The sequence below is a fragment of the Armigeres subalbatus genome, chromosome 2 (assembly GCF_024139115.2).
Source record: "Armigeres subalbatus isolate Guangzhou_Male chromosome 2, GZ_Asu_2, whole genome shotgun sequence".
NCBI classification, from domain to species: Eukaryota; Metazoa; Arthropoda; class Insecta; order Diptera; family Culicidae; genus Armigeres; species Armigeres subalbatus.
This window is the reverse complement of record NC_085140.1, coordinates 158,789,545-158,809,392: the sequence shown is the minus strand read 5'-3', so window position 1 is coordinate 158,809,392 and position 19,848 is coordinate 158,789,545. Positions and strand designations below refer to the sequence as shown.

Genomic DNA, 19,848 nt, shown 5'->3' with positions numbered 1-19,848 from the left:
GTCACCCTAACATTATTATTTGAAATTATCATAACTAATGACACAAACGACGCACAACAATGGTTTCTTCAGCAATGTGCCTTAAAACTAAACAGAAACAACTTTCTAGAACATCGGACAATGCTAAAATTAGAAATAAAGAAGTTACAAAAATTATCTCAAAATATAGTGGGACCCTATTGCAACAAACTTCAAAATAAAGATTAAAAAATAAGCTTTGACTTTGCTGAAGACACTTTGTTCCTAAAATATTATCTTCAAGGTGAAAATTTTTTTTTCCTCCTAATTTCTCGGCGTGGCCCATGGTGCAATGTATGTCGATGAAATTTTTCGCAACCCTGAACACAAAGCCAAGCGTTCTGGCCGCTTTATCGATGACGACAAAGGATATTGTGCTGGGTAAATGTATTTAAGTTGCGAATCCAGAAGAGCTTCCAAATCTTTCACGCAATGCACTCGATCGATGGTCGTGTCGAGAAAACTAACTAAACTGTCTCGGCTCCTTCTTTCGTGAAAAAGTAATTACCGAACATTTCGTCGGGTAGACCACAAGTCAGTTCAGAGTACACCAGTTGGCAAACACAGTACAGTGATATGGTTTTGGAGGGATTGGTAATCGGCTATTGAGCAGATGCGAAAAAAAATATGGTATTGTTTGCGTATAGATATTGTTTGCAGTGGGCATTCAGCCACTCAAAAAGCTTCGATATTGCACTAAGCGATATGATACCCCGGTAGTTGTTCACATCACGCTTGCTCACCTTTTTGTAGACCGGAAACATAACTGCAGCCGCTGTATTGCTGGGCGAGAGTTGGAATAACAGAGAAGGGATTCAAGCAGATTGGTGATATTCTTTTTGAGAATCATCGATAGAATACCGTCAGGACCAGGCTTAGATGAAGTCGTTTTTTTCCTGTTCGGGTGTGCCACTGCGACCAATTATTAGATCTATTGTAGCGTTACCCGTATCCTTAGTGTTTAAGTGCATGTCGAATTACTCCAGTGCTATTGAGAAGCAATGCAGTATCGGTTTCGATACAGTTGTTATTTTGTTTTCTCAAGACCACTATGACAAGGTCCCGCTATTTAGACCCTTCATAGAGAGCAATCCCATTGAAGGCGCGCCTCTTATCAATAGGAAATCAATCCTTTCTTTGGAAAACAGAACAGTAATACTGTTTTTGTCCATGCATCGGAGCCCTAGCCACATCCTTGTCTTGCTTCTAGAATATCATCAGTGAAACTCTTAAAACCCGGGATTTTGCTCTGTCTAAAAGACCATTTCAAGCAAGACAATTTGTTCAGTAATAAGAACTTCCGTGTGTTCCTCTCACTACCGTTGTTCACCAGTTCAAGAAGAGTTAGAACGTATTTAAACCCCTAACTCGATTTTTCCAGCAGTCAGTTCAGCCTAGGACCGGGTACCGAGGTTTTTCAACTAATTGGTTGAAAAGTTGCTTCCACTGCATACAGTTTAGCCTCAAACAAGAGGAATTCGAGTCTTTCAACTGTCTGCAAGGTAACATTAATTACGTTTTATTTCTGAGACTGCTGTTGGTAGCGAGGACTAAATACGATGAATCCTTAATTACTACAACTTATTGCCCTAGCTAGAAAAATGGATTAGGCTAGGGCTCTGTTTGGTAGATCTTACACCGCAACACACTACGTCAAAGTGATCTACCGTGTTACGGGATGTCGTAAGCTAAGACATCGACCTTCGATAGCTAAGATACCTTCGACATTTACCTCGATATCACCGATCGATTGATTCGCTAATGGGACGTTGCTGGCAGCGGTGGTCACGACATCGACAGATAGTTATTCGTCTTCAAACACACTGGCGGATTTAGCTGAGAACAGGTTGCTTATACCTTGTTGGGGGGCTTGCAGATTCACTATTGAATACCATGGACGATGGAAATCCAGTCTCTTTGCGCTGTTCATTTAAGTAGTTCCAAAAGGACTTCAGGTTAGACCTTAGTCGTCGCTGTATCCCTCTTTGGTAGCGTAGGAAATGATACTGATCCGCTTATATTCGTGGTTGAGTCTGGCATAGTGGAATGTGAGTGGCAACGTACGGTGTTTCGTGTTACTTCGAGTGCAGCCTTCTTACACCTTTTCAGCGACCGGAGAACACTCGTCATCCACGGGATCCAATAGTCAGATCGAACGGACTTTTTCGGGACACGCCTGTCGATGATGTTGTACACGCATTCTTGAATCTGTTCCCATTAATAGCACGTCGGTAATACTGCAGCCTTATGGAAATGCAATGCTCGTAAGGTTGAAGTCGCCCAAAATTACAACCTCATTACAAGGTGCCACCATTTCTCAACCAGAAGACACATATCGACAATGTGTGTCAATGAGATCCAAGTTGCGAGTCCGATCCAGAGGGATGTTCAAAGCTCAGAGCAATAGTTGCATGTCACTAAGCTGAGTTTCAACACATACTTGTTTAACGGTGTTCCCAATCATATTTGCTTGCTGTTTAACGGTGTTCCCAATCATATTTGCTTTCAATCTGGAGTCAACTAAAACAAGTCCACCTCCGGTAGTTTTCCTGCTATTCGCCGTGTTGCGATCAGAGCGAAAAATTTCGTAGCCAGCTCCAAAAACGTAGCTCGAAATAGTTCGAGAATCAAGCCACTTTTTTTACTTATGGATCTTGTACACCTCCGGTGGTGCAAAGGGCCGACTAGAAAGATCTCCATCCTGAGCGTTGCCCAGCTATCGCTTTAACCTGTTGCCAGGTTAGATTTCGATCGACTTTTTTTATTTCTTTATTGAGGCTTCACCGCCATGAACCTCTGGGTCTGCCTCTGCCGCGGTGTTTCGCTGGGTTCCAGTCTAATGCTTGTTTACAGATTTGGTTTCCGCCCCTACGTAGAGTGTGACCGACCCAGCCCCATCTTCCGATCCCGAATTTCTGTTGCTATCGGCCTCTGGTGACAACGACGATGGAGTTCGTTGTTTGAGATCCAGTTGTGAGGCCACCAGGCCCGAATTATATACCGCAGTACCGTTGATGAACACCTGCAGCCGTTGAGTGTTCTCCACTGGTACACAATATGTTTCGCTAGCGTATAACAGCACAGATTTCACCTTAGAGTTGAAAATTCGTATTTTGATGCGTTCACTTATCTGCCTGTTTTTTAAACTCGCAAGGCAGCCCTTGTCGATCTTGGTACCGCCGTCTGACGCCATTTGGCTACCAAGATATTGGAAGCATTCAACATTTTCCACTGGTTGCCCGGCTACTGTGAAACTGGAGGGGGTCGCCGTGTTTACATCCAACGATTTGGTTTTGTTGACGTTGATTACTAAGCCTACCGAAGAGGAGCGCTCGGCAAGGTCGTTGAGCTTACTCTGCATATCAGATTGTCGTTGAGCGAGAAGTGCAACGTCATCAGGCAACTCGAAGGCTGACACGAGAAGACCTCGTACTGTGCCTCGATGAGGCCGATGATTTTCTCAGAAACCCCCTTGCGACTCAGAGCGCCCCACATATTCTCGAGGATTGAGACGGTTGAAAGCTTTTTCGTAGTCAATGAATACCATGTAAAGGGACCCTTGGAATTCGTTGACCTGCTCCACAATTATACGGAGCGTAATAATATGGTCCACACAGGATTTTCCGGCACGGAATCCGGCCTGCTGCCGCCGGAGAGTCGCATCGATCTTCTCCTGAATCCGGGCTAGGATAATTTTGCATAGAACTTTAGAGAACGTCACACAGCAACATCATGCCTCGCGCATACAGTTATCGCATACAGTCAGGTCACCCTTTTTGAGTACCTTCACTGAGATACCTTGCATTCAGTCGACCGGGAAAGTTGTGGTGTCCCAGATATTACGAAATAAACGATGCAGTAGTCGACCGGATGTCATGGGGTCAGCTTTGAGCATCTCGGCTGATATGCGATCGACCCCTGGGGCTTTATTCGATTTCATGCTTTGGATGGCTGTTTGAATCTCTAGCAGTGATGGAGCTTCGGTATTGACGCGTGTTATACGTCGGATCCTAGGTAGATCATGCCGAGGTGGTGGTGGCCTGGCTGGCACTTGAAAAAGTTGTTCGAAGTGCTCGAAGTTGGGTCGGTCAATAACTGATCATTCGCGTCTTTCACAGGCATCGTTGCATTCATCTTCGCCCCGCTTAAGCATCGTGAGATATTGCGCATATGCCCCAAAATTTTATTCCCACCTTTGGGTTTCCGCGCCGAGCACTCATCGCCAGACTCGGCGACAAGGGGATAGTGGGCAAGTTGGTACTCCTGTTTTTTTGACAACTGATAACGATTGGTTGTAGGAGTGCACCGGTGTCAAAAAATAGAGCTTTTAGCTGAAAATTTAGTGTCAAATGCACATTTTGACAGCAATATAGAAGTATGAGTGAATGAAATGTACAAATGCTCTATCGCAGAAGCAGTCGCTGAAGACAAGTGTCAATGGTTTCACGAACGAAACGAAACGAAAAGTTTCAATGCAAAAAGCAATATCGTAGAGGAGGCGAATGTCCCCGGTTGCTGCGGCTCTCTCTCCTTCGTCGGCCAGAGAGTCTGCCCACACTCGCTTGTCCCGTCGACATGAGCGTATTACTTCCTTCTCAAGGGCCGAGTATCGTTGACGGGCTAAGACTTTGGCTCCTCTGGTTTTTGATCGCTCTATCGCGGCTTTGGCTTCTCTTTGCTCCTCTATCTTTCTCCAAGTCTCATCGGTGATCCATTGGATTCTCTGAGTTCGCCCAGATTGTTCTCGCCGGTGGCGATAAAGGCATTGGCATTGGCGGTCCATTGGTCTTCCACGCGGCCACCTTCCGGAATATCTGCAGCACGCGTCTGCAGTTCTTCAACGAAGGACCGTTTCACCGTGGCATCTTCCAGTCGACGTGTGTTGAACCATCGTACAACTCTCTCCTCCTGCCGCCGAATCCGCGCAATGCGCAGGCGTATTTCGCTGATGAGGAGGTGATGATCAGATGCGATATCGGCACTACGTTTATTCCGTACATCAAGAAGGCTCCGTTTCCATTTTCGGCTGATGCAAATGTGGTCGATTTTATTTTCTGTAAAGCCGTCACGGAAGACCCAGGTGACCTTGTGAACCGGTCGATGAGGGAAGATCGATCCTCTGATCACCATGTCGTTATTATCACTAAAATCTGCAAACAGCTCTCCGTTTTCGCTCATTTCTCCGAGACCATTTCGTCCCATAATGCGCTCATGGTTCGAGTTGTCAGATCCGATCTTCGCATTAAGTCGCCCAAACAGATCTTGATATCACCCTTCGGAATACTATCTACGACGGCATTGACTTGACTGTAGAAGTTCTCTTTGTCTTGCAGATCGGCAGCATCGGTTGGCGCATAACATTGGATTATAGTAAGGTGTCGGATCCGTGTTCTAAATCTGGCAACGATTATCCCTTCACTTATAGGTTCCCACTTCATAAGCGCAGAGTGTACCTGAGCGCTTAGTAGGAAGCCAACTCCGCGATGCCGATGCTCTATGTTGTCCAAAGTTTGGCCAACGGACTTCATTCAGTCCCAGGATCTCAAGCTCAAGTTGTGCCAATTTACCCTGCTGGGCTGAGAATCAAGCCAGGTTTCAGTAAACACTATGACGTCGCAATGTGGCATAAGATGCAGAGGTAAGCCAAGTCGTGCGATATCATATCTCGGAAGAGCTGTCGGATCAGGGTTGTAATGGATATCCTGAAATATTTTCCACGCCAAATCCGCGCTGACTAAAATCAAATCTGCGCCATTTCCGCGCGACCCAGAAATGGCTTTTCAAATATACGTGAAATATCAATTTTGGTTACCGCATAATTGAGCAAAACCAACAGAAATTTATTCGGGAATTTTGTAGAATAATTAACGCAAACTCCAGCAAATATTAGTCCGGAATTTCTGCGTAAAGTCCTACTTCAATTATTGTGAAAAGTTTGCCTAGGGGTTCATGTAGGAAATTCCGCCAATTTACATTTTTAACACCCATTTTTTCGTAATTTGGCTGCAAGAATTCCTGTGAAATTTTTACTAGAATTTCAACTAGAATCTCCAAGAATATCTGCAAAAAATCCTGCAGAAATTCATCAATCATGTACACATTCATTCCGGAAATTTATACGGTTAGTACTCTGGGATTTGTTTACTTCTGCAGAAGTCATTCCAAAATTGTATAGGAAATTTTTTTGAGAATGTCTGTGGAAATTCTTCCGGATATTCTTGCAAAAGCTCTTCTGGGAAATAAAATGGAGATTCATTCGGGAATATTGTCATAAATTCGAGAAAATACATCAAAATAAAACCTTTGGAACATTGTCAGAGATAACATGTGAAAATTCCTTCATTGATTCCTGCGGAAATCACTTTGTTCATTCATGCAGAAATTGATTGGTGACTTCCTGCGGAAAAAACTCCCGGAAAATCTGTTGTTATAACCTAGACGCAGTTTTTGAGGATTGTTTAAAAAAATTCCTGTGATCATCGCTACAGGAATTTCTGAGGAAATTGCTACGTGACTTTTTGCAGAATATTTCTCTGTAATCTGTGAAAAATCTCTCGGAAATAAATTCGGAATTTACTTCATGAATTCTTGTGGAAAACGGTTTGGAAATTTCTGCAGACATTCTTTGGTGAATTTCTGTGGATAACCTTCCGAGAATTGATTCGAAAATTCAAGATGGCATTGCAGCGTATTTTTTACAATAATTTCAGTGGTCAGTACTCCAAGAATTTCCGCGGAAATTCCTCCTCAAGTTTTTGGTATTGGTATATTTTTTGGTTTTTTTTTTGGTTTTCAAAGGCAGTAGAAATCCTTTTTAGGCTGCGTAAATATGTTTATTAAATTCCTCATAGAATCCTTGTGAAAAATGTTCAGGAGGTTTCGTAATTTTCCGGTGAGTATTCCTGTGAAATAACCATCAAAATATCGCAAAAAAAAATGCTCCTAGAATAACTGCGGTATTTGTTTTCAGAAATACCTTTTGAAAATTACATTTTAATGTTTGAACGAATTTCTGCTGAAGTACTTATTTAACTGAGGCATCTACATTAAATCAAAGAACATTTTTGTATTTTTAATTGTTATATAAACCCTTATTCGTTTTACATTAATACTACGAATGCAATATAAAATGTTCAACACTATATCAGAATTCCTGACGAAAAAACATTCGAAAAATAATATGAACTGTTCCATTTTTCATCTCACTGAACATATCTTCATCTCATCGCAAAACAAAGAAATAGAGCACCAATCGCGTCACTTCTTTTTGCTAACTTGCGTGCTCACTGCTGAGAAAAAATCACAAAAATAATAAACAAATCTAAATCCCATTAATTGCTGAGTTTTTGATGGGATGAAAAAGAGAGCTATGAGATGAAGTGCCGAACAGTTCCCCTGTATCATGCTATGTGGTTCCTTTTACGATAATCAATCAGAAACTGACACATATCTCGGATGTACATGTCATGCTTTAGAATGGTTTAAAAATGACAACTGTGTAGCTTGCTGCTGCGCCAGGAAATCACCCATTGCGCTTTATTGCACTCGGCGAAGGTATCGCCTTACTCGGATCACTGTTGGACTCTGACTGAGGGAGGACGATGCTTGGCTGCTTGCTCGTCACCAACACCACGACGGCATAAACAGCATATAATATAGAGTGGTATACAACAGGGCTGTCTCGTCCCACACATCCCCCTTTCTCTCCGGCTTTTTTATTAGTCTCTTGCAATTATAACTTGTCCTTGGTTTCCTCTTTTATTGTAAATGTATTATTGAGCTTATATTTAATTAAACACTCGGTAAAAATACCACTATAAAGATTTTTTTGTCGAAGGCACAATTCAAAGTCCAAGGAAATCGAAAACCATTTTCTACGGAGTATTGTCTTATATTCAGGCAACGAACAGATATTTCCGGTTTGAATAGATGAAGTTTCCTCCACCTGGTCTGCCCACCTCGCCGCTGTGCTCCACGCCGTCTTATTCCTGCCGGATCGGAAGCGAACACCATCTTTGCGAGGTGGCTGTCCGGCATTCTTGCAACATGTCCTACCATCGTACTCTTGCGGATTTAGCTACCTTCTGGATACTGGGTTCGCCGTAGAGCTGGGCGAGCTAGTGGCCACACAACAACAAGTGGCACCCCTCTCCTCATAACATTTGTTTAATGAATGCTCAAGAATGTAACCATGGCATTTGAAAAGGGCCTGTGAGTTCTAAATATCCGAAAAATAATGTGAGTAATTGACTTAAAACGTAAATTTTGTTCTCAACAACATTTGCTAACGAAAATAAAGCCCATCTAGATAGACATAAAACTAATTTTCAAATAAACATCCTAAGTTCTAGCATTATAGTGTATCTGTTCCATTATTAATAACATGTTCCTATATCAATAACATTCGCAAAATAGGCTATTTAGGCTCAATTTGTGTCGTGTTTTGTCGTTAACCGACGTGTTTACTACTCGAAAAAATCACAAAAATGAGAAATAAAACAATTTGTGCACCAATTCCTTGTTTTCGAATGGTATTGATTTGGGTACATGGTATAAATTCTCGTTTAACTTTTCAAAAGGACCTAAGTAACATTTTTATAGCGCAATCTACAGAACAACGTGGAAGCTATTGATTGCTGTATTCAAATTAATTCATGAAAAAAATTTACTTAGGCCCTTTTAAAAGTTTAGCGAGAATTCAATGAGCAGTTCCCCTATTTGTTAAATTTTCAGCTAGAACTAAATCCGCGCCAAATCCGCGCGAAGCCCTAAAATCGTTATGTAAATCCGCGAAAACCGCGAAATCCGCGTAGTCGTAACAACAGTTAGGTTCTTCGCCGTATTCGAGTTGTTGGAAGACCCTCTGCCCGCTTCCGACAGCAGGGCCGGAACGACTGTGATGAGCGGAGACGGTAAAAGGCTGGACTGAGTCGGAGGGGTGGAGGGCAAAATTGTCTTCTTTTTTGTTGCTGACAAAATTTTTCGGATCTTTGTTACGATTATATCCGACAAAAATAAAGCTTTTCCGTTGGTTCTCTTTTGTAGCTCGTTCGCATCATACGCAGGAAGTCGTGGATTCAATCCCCGGCTCGTTCCATTTTCCTACTTTGTATCTTTCTAAGCTCCTAATGTTCCAGCACTCTAGAACTGGAAACAGAGTCCCGTACCGTTTCTATCCTGAACTGTACTACCTATGATCGCATATCATTACTATCTTCGCTGTATTTCTTATTCAATTGGGACAAATTTGCGATTGTGGGCAGTATAACTTCAACATAGCATTCAGTTAGAATTAGAAATTAACGGAAAAGCTCGTTTCCTGCACCTAAATAGAAAAATAATTTCGTTCATATCACATCTGCATATCAACCTATGCTCCAAAATTCCAACAAAATGCCGCATGAACTCGTAGTAAGTGCAGAGGTGTTCTCGGCTTGCAGTTTTTGACCATTGAATAGTTTAGAGCAGAGTGTATGTAATTAACCTTTTGTCTGTGCTCTGGGGTCAATATGACCCCAGGCCAATTTGAGTGGCTGCCATTTTTTTAGTTTTCAACCGATTCTCCTAATTTTTGGTAGTTTGATAAAACTCGCCGAGATCTGTCTCCTAGGTGCAAATTCGCTTGAAAAATCTTGAAAATATGCGCTACAGTGTACTTTTTTCAAAAAACTTACGTTGTCTGTGCTCTGGGGTCAAATTGACCCCAAATTGAAATTGCTATAACTTTCTTAATGTTTGACCAATTTTGGATTTTTGGGGCTGTTTCGAAAGATAATTTAATCATCTTTCAGGTCGTTACCAAAGATTGATTATAGGTGGGCGGGTACATAGCGGGGAGGGGTTTTCGTAAAAAAGGGTACAATAACAGTGATTTTTCATGCTTATTTTACTTATATCAGAATATCCTACCCATTTTGAACTGCACCTTTTCAAAAAGGTTATACAGGAAGGCGTGTGCTTTGACATGAGTCATTGATTAGTTTAGAGCTTGATCGCTAGGTGGTGGTATATTTGAATTCATTATTCTAGACTACTCAAGTAATTCCGATGTATGGAATTTTCCTCATTGTAAATATTCTTATCGCACAAATTTGAGATTTGTAAAGATGACGTCTTTAAAAAGTTCGTCTGGTAGGAATGGTCTATCATGTGACGGAATAAATAATTAGGAAATTTACAAACAGGCGGCGCTAGTGTACTTGCAATATTCTTGCATGTTTGAAATATTGCTTTAGCTTGAGATCCCTCATACCTTTACCCAAGTTGTATTCGGCAACATTGTTCAGCATGTTCAGGACTACAAAGCGGTGCTCAATATAATGAGCACTTGTTCCAAGATGCGGCGCTAGTGAGCTGTTATATTTGAGTATATTGTTTCATGTGAGATCTGATGTATTTTGGTTTGTAGCATTTTTGACAAACATGAATGTTGTGGTAGAGTTCATCAAAAGTTTTCTTTGTATTCAACCTGTTTCAGCGATGCTGCAAATAATAGAATGTGTTCACAGAATATGTTTTAGGTCATCCAAGAAAACCCCGGAATTAAGGCCTTTGGGTCTACATGCGTAACCAAAGATCAGCAAATTTTCCGCCTATTTGTAAAATTCCCAATTATTACTTCCGTCACAAGACAGTCCATTCCCACTAGACGACCTTTGATCAAGACGCCATTTTAACAAATTTTAAATTTGTGCGGTAAGAATATTTACACTGAGGAGAATTCTTTATATCGGAATTACTTGAGTAGTCTAAAATGATGAATTCAAATATACCACCACCTGGCGGCCAAGTTCTAAACTTATCAACGCCTCATCCCAAAGCACACACCTTCCTATATAACCTTTTTTATAAAGGTGCGGTTCAAAATGGGTAGGATTTTCGGATATAAATAATATATTCATGAAAAATCACTATTTTTGTACCCTTGTTCACTAAAACCCCTCCCCGCGATGTACCCGCCCACCAAAAGTCAATCTTTGGTAACGACCTGAAAGATGATTAAATTATCTTTCGAAACAGCCCCAAAAATCCAAAATCGGTCAAACATTAAGAAAGTTATAGCAATTTCAATTTGGGGTCAATTTGACCCCAGAGCACAGACAACGTAAGTTTTTTTGAGCACAGACAGAAGGTTAATAGTGGCGCCATGTGCCGCATTTGACAGGTCTCTTGCTTGATTGGAACATTGAATTTTGTTCCAATTCTGACAGTGACGCCACTCTTAATTACATACACTCTGGTTTAGAGCTCTCGGACTGTGCACATTGCGGTTGAAAAACAACTCCCAAGCTCCATCCATTGGTTCCCTGCGCAATTACGATTGTTCTGATCAATCACGGAGTAGCAACTACGAAATGTACGGCCATCAAGTTCACGCTCAAGCTCAAAATTGTAAGATTGGTTTTATGCATCAACTAACGGTGGAGTATGGACAGAATCCAAGGCATAATATCAGCCTACTAACGCATACAGCAAAAGTTATAAACTTAAACAAAAATGAATAAACTTATACAGAAAAGATAGCGCAGTCAAAATAAATAATTTGCTGAGCCTGATAAAATATTCCAATACGACTCGTGCACGAGTAGAGTGTAAGCAGTGCAGATTATTAAATATAATTGCATTGTACAGTCGTGGGCTAGAAACAAGCAGGATGCCAATAAAATAAGCTTACAAAGCGGAGAAACGATCTTTACCTAATTTTGCATTTTAGCAGTAGTACAAAAATAATGTAGAATTGTATGTAGAGATAATAATTCCAATCCAGAGAATCCAACAACAATCTTCTACATTTAGATCAGAAGTTTTAATTATGCATGAAATAATATGAAATAAATTTGACCAGAAAAATATGGCTCGAATGAAAATTAAAATTATCTGAACATGCCTTGACTGTTCTCACGATTATGCATTACAACATATATGGCACGAGTAAAACCAAAACAGTGATATAGTTTATGAGCGGTTGTGTAATGTAATACGTTATAATCCAGGTGCGCACCGCCGCCACCGCCGTCGAGCGATGATCATTGCTGCAGACCGAATTCCGTTAGTAATGTTACAACATCACACGGTTGCTCGAAATGGCAATTATTTGAATTTTTCTTAACTTCATAACATTGATTACTATTACTTATATGATATGATTATTTAACACCGCATTGTTCTATAATGTGGATAACACAATTTACTGTAAACTAAGAAAGATTCTATTTTATTTCAATTTCAAATTGTTGAAACGTGATTGAGCTCAATTCGTCTCTGTGGATAACAATGATAAAACTTCGGAAAATCGAAAAATTCGGATGCCTTGAAAACAAAAATGAATTTTAATCAATTCTGATACCTTGTGCATTATAAGAAGTAATAAGAGAAGCATAACAGAAATATCATGAAAGCCACTTTAGAGAGATAGATCCTAATATTTTCAATAGTTTACCAAACCATCCGCAGATTGGCAGATTGGAGCACCTAGTAATGTATTCATCTTGATGAGATCTGTATGAGATGAAGTAATACATCATATTTCAAACTTATTTAAAATTCAAGCCTAATAGGCTATTAAGGTTAAAATCTTTATCTTAAAAGTGGTATTATAATATAGAAATCAGATGTATGAAATTTGTCATAAAGCTACTCTATATAATAGAACTTGATGTCTGAATAGTCTGTAAGTAAAAATGCAAAAAAAAAACATTTCTAAACCACTATTCTCTGGAAAAAAGAAAGCCTGAGAATCGCAATATGGCACGTACCACTAGCCCCTGCCCCTGTCCAACTGAAATCAAAGGCGTCGCTTGCGGCAGGCACGTTCGCTGTTTATGGTCATATTTTACTACAGTCTGGGGGAGAGAAAAACGAGATCCAATTTGTTTCTCAAACAACGAAAATGTTTAAAATGTTAATATGCATAGTAACTGGAGTAAGTTGTAATTCATAAATTATCACAGTGATTTGCTGCAAAATATGAAAAGATATGATTTGTATGATGTGTATCCGTCAGTCTATATTACAGTGACTATATCGTTGTGCGGTCTGCTTGGGCCATTCAACGGTAAATATTTCTACAACAACAGCTGCGAAGCGGGAGCATCGCGCGCACCCCAAGTCAATTCGCGATTGGCCTTTCAAGTCTATCCGACTCCTGAATTTGCTACATTTCGGTATGCTTGCACAAGTTAGCAGTGCAGAATAGAAAGGTAGGTCGACAGTACATGTTCGATTAACTGTTGTGAGCTTTGAGTGGATATATTCACTATAATGCAAGTTGAGTATAGAGATTGAAATAGTCGCTTTGACTATTTGTAAAAGCAAATAAATATCAATGAGCAACACCCACAAGAACAGCAATTGGCATGACACCTCAACACGGAATGAGCTGATTTGCAAGGAGAGATATGAGTAGCCTTTTTTACTCAGCGAAACTTATAGAGTTTCGCAGAGTTGATCAAAATGTTATGTTACGTATTATAGCTATGAAATTATAACGTTCAAGGTTTGTGTTTTCTCTTTGATTGAACCCAAAATGTTCATACACAAGAAAGCTTTAAGAAATTGAACACTTTTTTGCAATAAAATAATGACGTTGAGACCAATTTTATAACCCTTAAAATGAATAGGTAGGTAGCTATTCAAATATCGAAGAGACAAAGATAGTTATAATATCATTTCCGAGAAAAAAAATGTTTGCATGATAGCTTTTTCATCGTTGCTTCGTACCTTTGCCATCTTCATGCTAGCTGTCGGCTATAGGTCTGATCCGGTTATTTTACACTCATTATGTCGCTTGGGATCCATTTAATTTGCACTGCTTTAAAGGTCACTGAAAGCCCAGAAACGACGATTTATTTTGCATTGTTTTTCTTACTAAAATAGATAACTCGTATCGAAGTTTTATAAATTATAAAACACCGATTGCCCAATGCACATACCAGTGAAATAATATTTATGTTGATCCTAGTAGAATACGAAACCTTTGCGGGAAGTCAATGTTTTGGGAATAGATTTGTATGAAATGTGATCATGGCTGATATCACTCTGCTTTTCAATAACTGGCGCACTTTAGTCTAGGACCAGCCAGCAAGCTAGTACGGTGTGTAGAACTTCTTAAGGGCACTGACTGCGCCGTATCCACCCCCTAAATAATTATAACGCATTCGGTGATTTTTAACCAAAATGGTCATTATGATTAATGAGATGAGAGTATTACTAAGAAAGCGTTTAACTTCACGCAGAAGTCTGCGTGGAGTTAAACGCTTTTACGATGTTATGGAAATGCTAATATCATTTTCCAAACTTCTATGTACATGTTCAGTATAGAATCAAAGGTGAAAGTATATAGATTAGATACAGGGTACGTGACGAATGTTAGCAGTAAATTCCAAAACGGATTTTTTTGCATGACAAGATGCTGACATATCTGTCAGCAATCGATATTTTTTGCAGTAAATTTCAAATAGATTTACTCTATGATTGCAGATAAAGATTCAGATATAGGAGAACTGGTCCGTTTTCCAGTTCACTGAACACATATTCATCTCATCGCGGAACAAAAAAAAATATGGCACTAATTTCGTTGCTAACATGAGTGCGCAGTTCAGAAAAAAAACACAAGTTCTGATCCTACATGGTTCAATTGAACCAGAGGAAATATACTAACTGCCAGAGGCAATTGAAATATAGGTAATCATAATAACTAAAAATGTAACATAGCTAATAAGGAAGATAGTGTTAAGAAAACACGGAGCACCTAGTCTAAGAGATTAATGCATATATTAGATAATTAGCAAATAAAAAATATATTGATTATTGCTGACTCTCAACATGGATTTATGAACAATCGCTCTACGACATCCAACCTCATGACACGGTGCGCCGGTAGACCGTTATTATAAAATAGAAATGTCCATCAAAACAAATATAGGGCGCGACTCCTGTGGTAATTCTGTACCTCTGGATCAATTTGTAAAAAGAATCCATAGGAGAAATCTTAAAATTTTTTGATTTGAAGTTTTTAGCTAAAAAATTTTAAAATCATCTTTATTTTTATTCAAGAATATCCCCAAAATGCATACAAAACCGTCCAAAAAGTGGTTCAAGTTGTTTTTAATTCATTTGCATTTGTTTTCTTTATAAATATTTACAATTGACAAACTCACCAACATGACTTAGGTATGATTTTTATGTGGCTTAAAACCGTCTATCTTCAAGAATGATTCAGAACTTTCGTTCAGAACTTTTCGAAAGTTCACGTGCAGGTTGCAGATTCTTTGTTTAATACTACAGTAGTGAACATTCTTAGCATGAGCAACACCTTGGGTAGTTAGTATTCTAATTAGATTAAAGTTTGTGTTAAATATCTTTTTCATTATTTGAGTGAGATAATAAGTATTTGAGCACCAGAAGTAAAGATCAAACCTGGAGTACGGAAGAAATTGGTGGAAAGAAACCGACAGCTTAAAGATTTGTTTGAAGTAGTTTCGTTTTTGGACCTTCGTCGGATGCCGTAACAATTGGACGGAGCTTTTCCATGACTTTGTCTGATATTTCCCCGCAAACGGATCATCCGGCTGGTAATGACTCCAAGGATGGCGTTAAGGAAAATCTCTTTATCAGGTTCCATTTACTTCAAAGTATCATATCTTGAAATATCATGTTTCAGAGTTTTGTAAAGGCACCGGAAGAGGTCTTGCCTTACATAACAAACATGCTTTTTCGAGTCCGTTCATTATAATTTTGACGAGATTTGGCAGCGGTACAAAGCACTTAAATCATTTCAGATTTACAAAGATCGGTGAAAAAGCGCTGTGATCGAGTGTAACAGCGATCACATGTTTTAGCTTCTAACTACTATCATTCTACATGAACTCTAATATCTCTCTCCAAAATGAACTTAAAAAAGTTCATTTTTATCTTTCATCCCATTAAACATGGAAGGCAACACTTAAACTAAACTCGAAAATATAATTAAATCAGATTAGTTAGTATGTCCATTAGGGTGGTTCAAAAAATCGATTTTGCTCCACAGTGCTCATCTGATTCTTTACCATGTTCTGAGTGTCCTCTGAAAATTTGAGCTCATTTGGATTAAAACTGATTTAGCACAAGCCGTTTCAAGTTTGCATGCAAATTAGTATGGGGAAATTAATTTTTTCATTATACTGTTAATGACGCTTCCTCATCAAGCGCAGGTTAAAAGAAAACCTACATAGCTAAATGGAATACTCAACAGCTTTCACTCAGTGAAAACCGCATCTCAATTAATCGTTCCAATAATTAGTAATCGAATTTAATCTGTACCGTGATTTTCTGGAGCTAATTGCATAACTCATCACCAGGCAACATTGCTGCTCGTGGCGCGAAAGATAGCACACACAAATTCAGGCTACTATGTTGCACTGCACATTTCAGTGATGCCCTCAAAGAAGTTCAACGATCATGACTAAAGATTCACAACCTGTCTTAAAATCGATTACTAATTATTGGGACGATTAATCAACATGCGGTTTTCGTTGGTTGAAAGCTGTTGAGTATTCCTTTTAGCTATGTAGGTTTTCTTTTAACCTGCGCTTAATGGGGAAATGTTATTAACAGTATAATGAAAAAATAAATTTCCCCATACTAATTTGCATGCAAACTTGAAACGGCTTGTGCTAAATCGGTTTTAATCCAAATGAGCTCAAATTTTCAGAGGACACTCAAAACATGGTAAAGAATCAGATGAGCACTGTGGAGCAAAATCGATTTTCTGAACCACCCTAATGTCCATCTTTGACGGTATGCAAAAGAACGGTATGTGGTGGCGAAGGATAAACGCTCGCCCAACTCTATGGCGAACCCAGTATCCAAAAGGTAGCTGAAGCAGGAAGTGTACGATGGGCAGAGCATGTTGCAAGAGAGCCGAACAGCAACTTTGCAAGGATGATGTTTGCTTCCCACCCGGCAGATACAAGAGCAGCAAACTTGGTATACTAACATGGCACAGAACGACTTGGCAAGCGTGGAGCGTAGCCGAGGATGAAGAGATGGGGACTCGGACCGCGTATTGTGTCGTCAAATTGTTGATTCAGTGTTATTTGTTCAGATGTTAACTGAATAAGAAATGAAAAGGCAAAATATTATCTGATTGAAAACAACCTGGACCACTTTTTGGACGTTTTGCCTTTCTCGTATACAAAGTATACGTAATCGTATTCTCAACCGAATTGCTCACAACAAATTGCATTCAACGCAGAATCCTTTCCCATTGTTTCCTATTGAACATTGGTCAAATCGGACAATGGGCTCAGAAGTTATGGCCAAAATTCTATTTTTATAACACTCGAGAAAGGCTCCATCACCGCTAGGTGGAATAATCTGGGTTTTTTTTAGGTATTTTGGGGATATTGATTGGATTATTTTAAAATTTCTTAGCTAAAATCAAGATTTCTCAAGATTCCTCCTAGGGTTTTTTGATTATTTATGAGTCAGTTATAGGGTTCACTTTTCGGTGGCAAAGTAGAGCTTCATCACGCCTATTCCTTAACTATTAATAAAAATCATCGAAAATGAAGCCGTCATAAGATTGTTCATATAAGGTACACCGGGGGAAGTGGAAAAGGAAAAATCGATATTGCATGTTTGAATTAGTGTAAAACCAGTTTGAATGATCTAAATGCGTTCAATCAAAATGGGCTATCAAAAACAGTCAATTTTGCACCAACTGTGCGGTAATTCATACCATTTTGGTGGCTTGAAATTTCGGGAAATAGATTTTAAAATTAGGAGTTGTTTTTCCACTTACCCTAGTGGGATGGGGTAAGTGGAAAACCCATGTTACCTTGACCTTCAATAGTGATGAGTAGTTACATATAACTAAAATCAATACGATAATTGCTCTGAGTATCTTTTGTGGAATATTTTCATTACCTTAACGGAATAGATCCTCAAGGAATTCTCGTAATAGCTAGAGGAGGGCTGGATTTGCCTTCTCGAACACTAAGTGTACGTGAAATCTATATGCTCGCCCCAAAGATGAACTTTTTAAAGGAAAAATGGGATTTACAGGGTTATAAACTAATCAACTTAGTTTAACGAATTGAGATGATGTCTGTACGTGCGTATTTGTGTGTATGTGTGTGCAAAGCACGTACAACATTATCAGCTGTTCTTGAGCACTTGTCATTAACCAGTTTGTTCGCAAAAAATTGCATTCAACGGCGAAACTTGTTATGAATGAAAATGAATGCGAATTATAGAATATATTTATCTATCAGTGCTATTTTTAACTTTCTTATACATTTTTTTCATATGTAAAACATGTGAAAGGCATCAATACCGATAAGTGGATTAATCAGGCGTTTTCTACTTTATATTAGTCCAATTACCACTGGAATCACAATGATAACAAAGAAGGAACATATTAAGATTCACATCTATCGAAATAAACCCTGGAGGCAAGACAAAAATTGCGTAATTAGAACATTATCCACTTCCCCCGCAGTGTTTGATACCTGGGGTAAGTGTAAAATCTTTGAATTATTTCCTTTCTTGGTACAAACCACTACCAATTGAATGGGATTAGTTTAATTATATTATAATGATCACCTATGCTAGAAATTCACTTGAAAAAGGGACAATTGGTGCAAATAAGAATTGATTTAATGAATGCAAAAATCAACTTTTCGCGAAACCTAAAATTACAGTTCATGCGTTAACCGTGTTAGTGTGTGTATTATACAAATTTCAACACAGTATTAGTGTGAGCATCAAAGTATATTCTTACATAATGTTATGATGTGGTAAAAACTGTAAAGTATGTACAATTCCAATTTTTCGAGTCGATTTTTCCACCTACCCCCTTTTTCCACTTCCCCCAGTGTACCTTACCATCATTATCAGTGATGGGAAATGTCAAAAAAATGTCATGGCATTGCTATTACTAATTTCTTAATAATTTTTTCAAAAGTTATTTACAGTTCGGACTTTTTGATTAACATGTAGTACTTAAAGGGTCCTAGAACTTTGTCGAACATCATTGTTCTAAATACAAAGTGAGAGTCATGAGAGCGAGATTAGAAAAATGTCATTCAAATGTCATTCGACACTAATTCGGCTCTCAAGCCTCCAATATCATATTTAGAGAAATTACCTGTTAGAAAAAGTTTTCGGTCCTTTAAGGGCTACATGTTTATAAGGAAAACATAATTGTAAATGACTTGTGAGAAAAGTTATTAGCAAATTAGTCCCATGACATCGATATGACATTTCCCGTCACTGATCATTATAATGTGTGGTATTTTTTATTATGGCTCTTCGAAGTGAGACATAACTAAATAAGTCTGACACCACGTTCCTAGTTTAAAAAAAAACTTCTAATCAGTGAATCCAGCAGTCAATTCCTTACAAATGTCTTGAATACATTGTTTATCAATAAATGCCTAGCTAGCTAAATATAAGCGTGGCTACGACTCATCGTCACAAGGAACGCATCAGAAAAGTATTGCCGAAAAGAAGAGAATTTTCACTGATGAAAAATGCCTCTCCCTGACTGCACTACCATTCAAGGCTTCAAGACACGATGTCCGTTGGATCACATGCACATGCGTTAAATTAGTGCGTCAATGTCAGATCTGTACACGGCACCAAACAAAAATAGTCAACATGTGATACCACCACGACAGGATATGTCTTTGGTTGCCATCTTAGTGCTAATGGCGTAAACCCACCCATCGCATCAAGATCATATTTTTTTTTGTTTCGTCAGCTCCTTGACTGATTGTGCTGTGATACAGGATAATTTAAACCGCTTGCTGATTTGGTGTGACGACTACGACATGCGGGTAAATGCCA

At 39.1% G+C, this 19,848-nt stretch overlaps 1 protein-coding gene across 1 annotated transcript in view; it reads right to left on the bottom strand.

The window, feature by feature from the left end:
- Positions 1 to 19,848, bottom strand: part of LOC134211085 (puromycin-sensitive aminopeptidase) — a 34,827-nt gene that overhangs the window by 3,708 nt on the left and 11,271 nt on the right. The gene's annotated exons all lie outside the window — the stretch shown is intronic.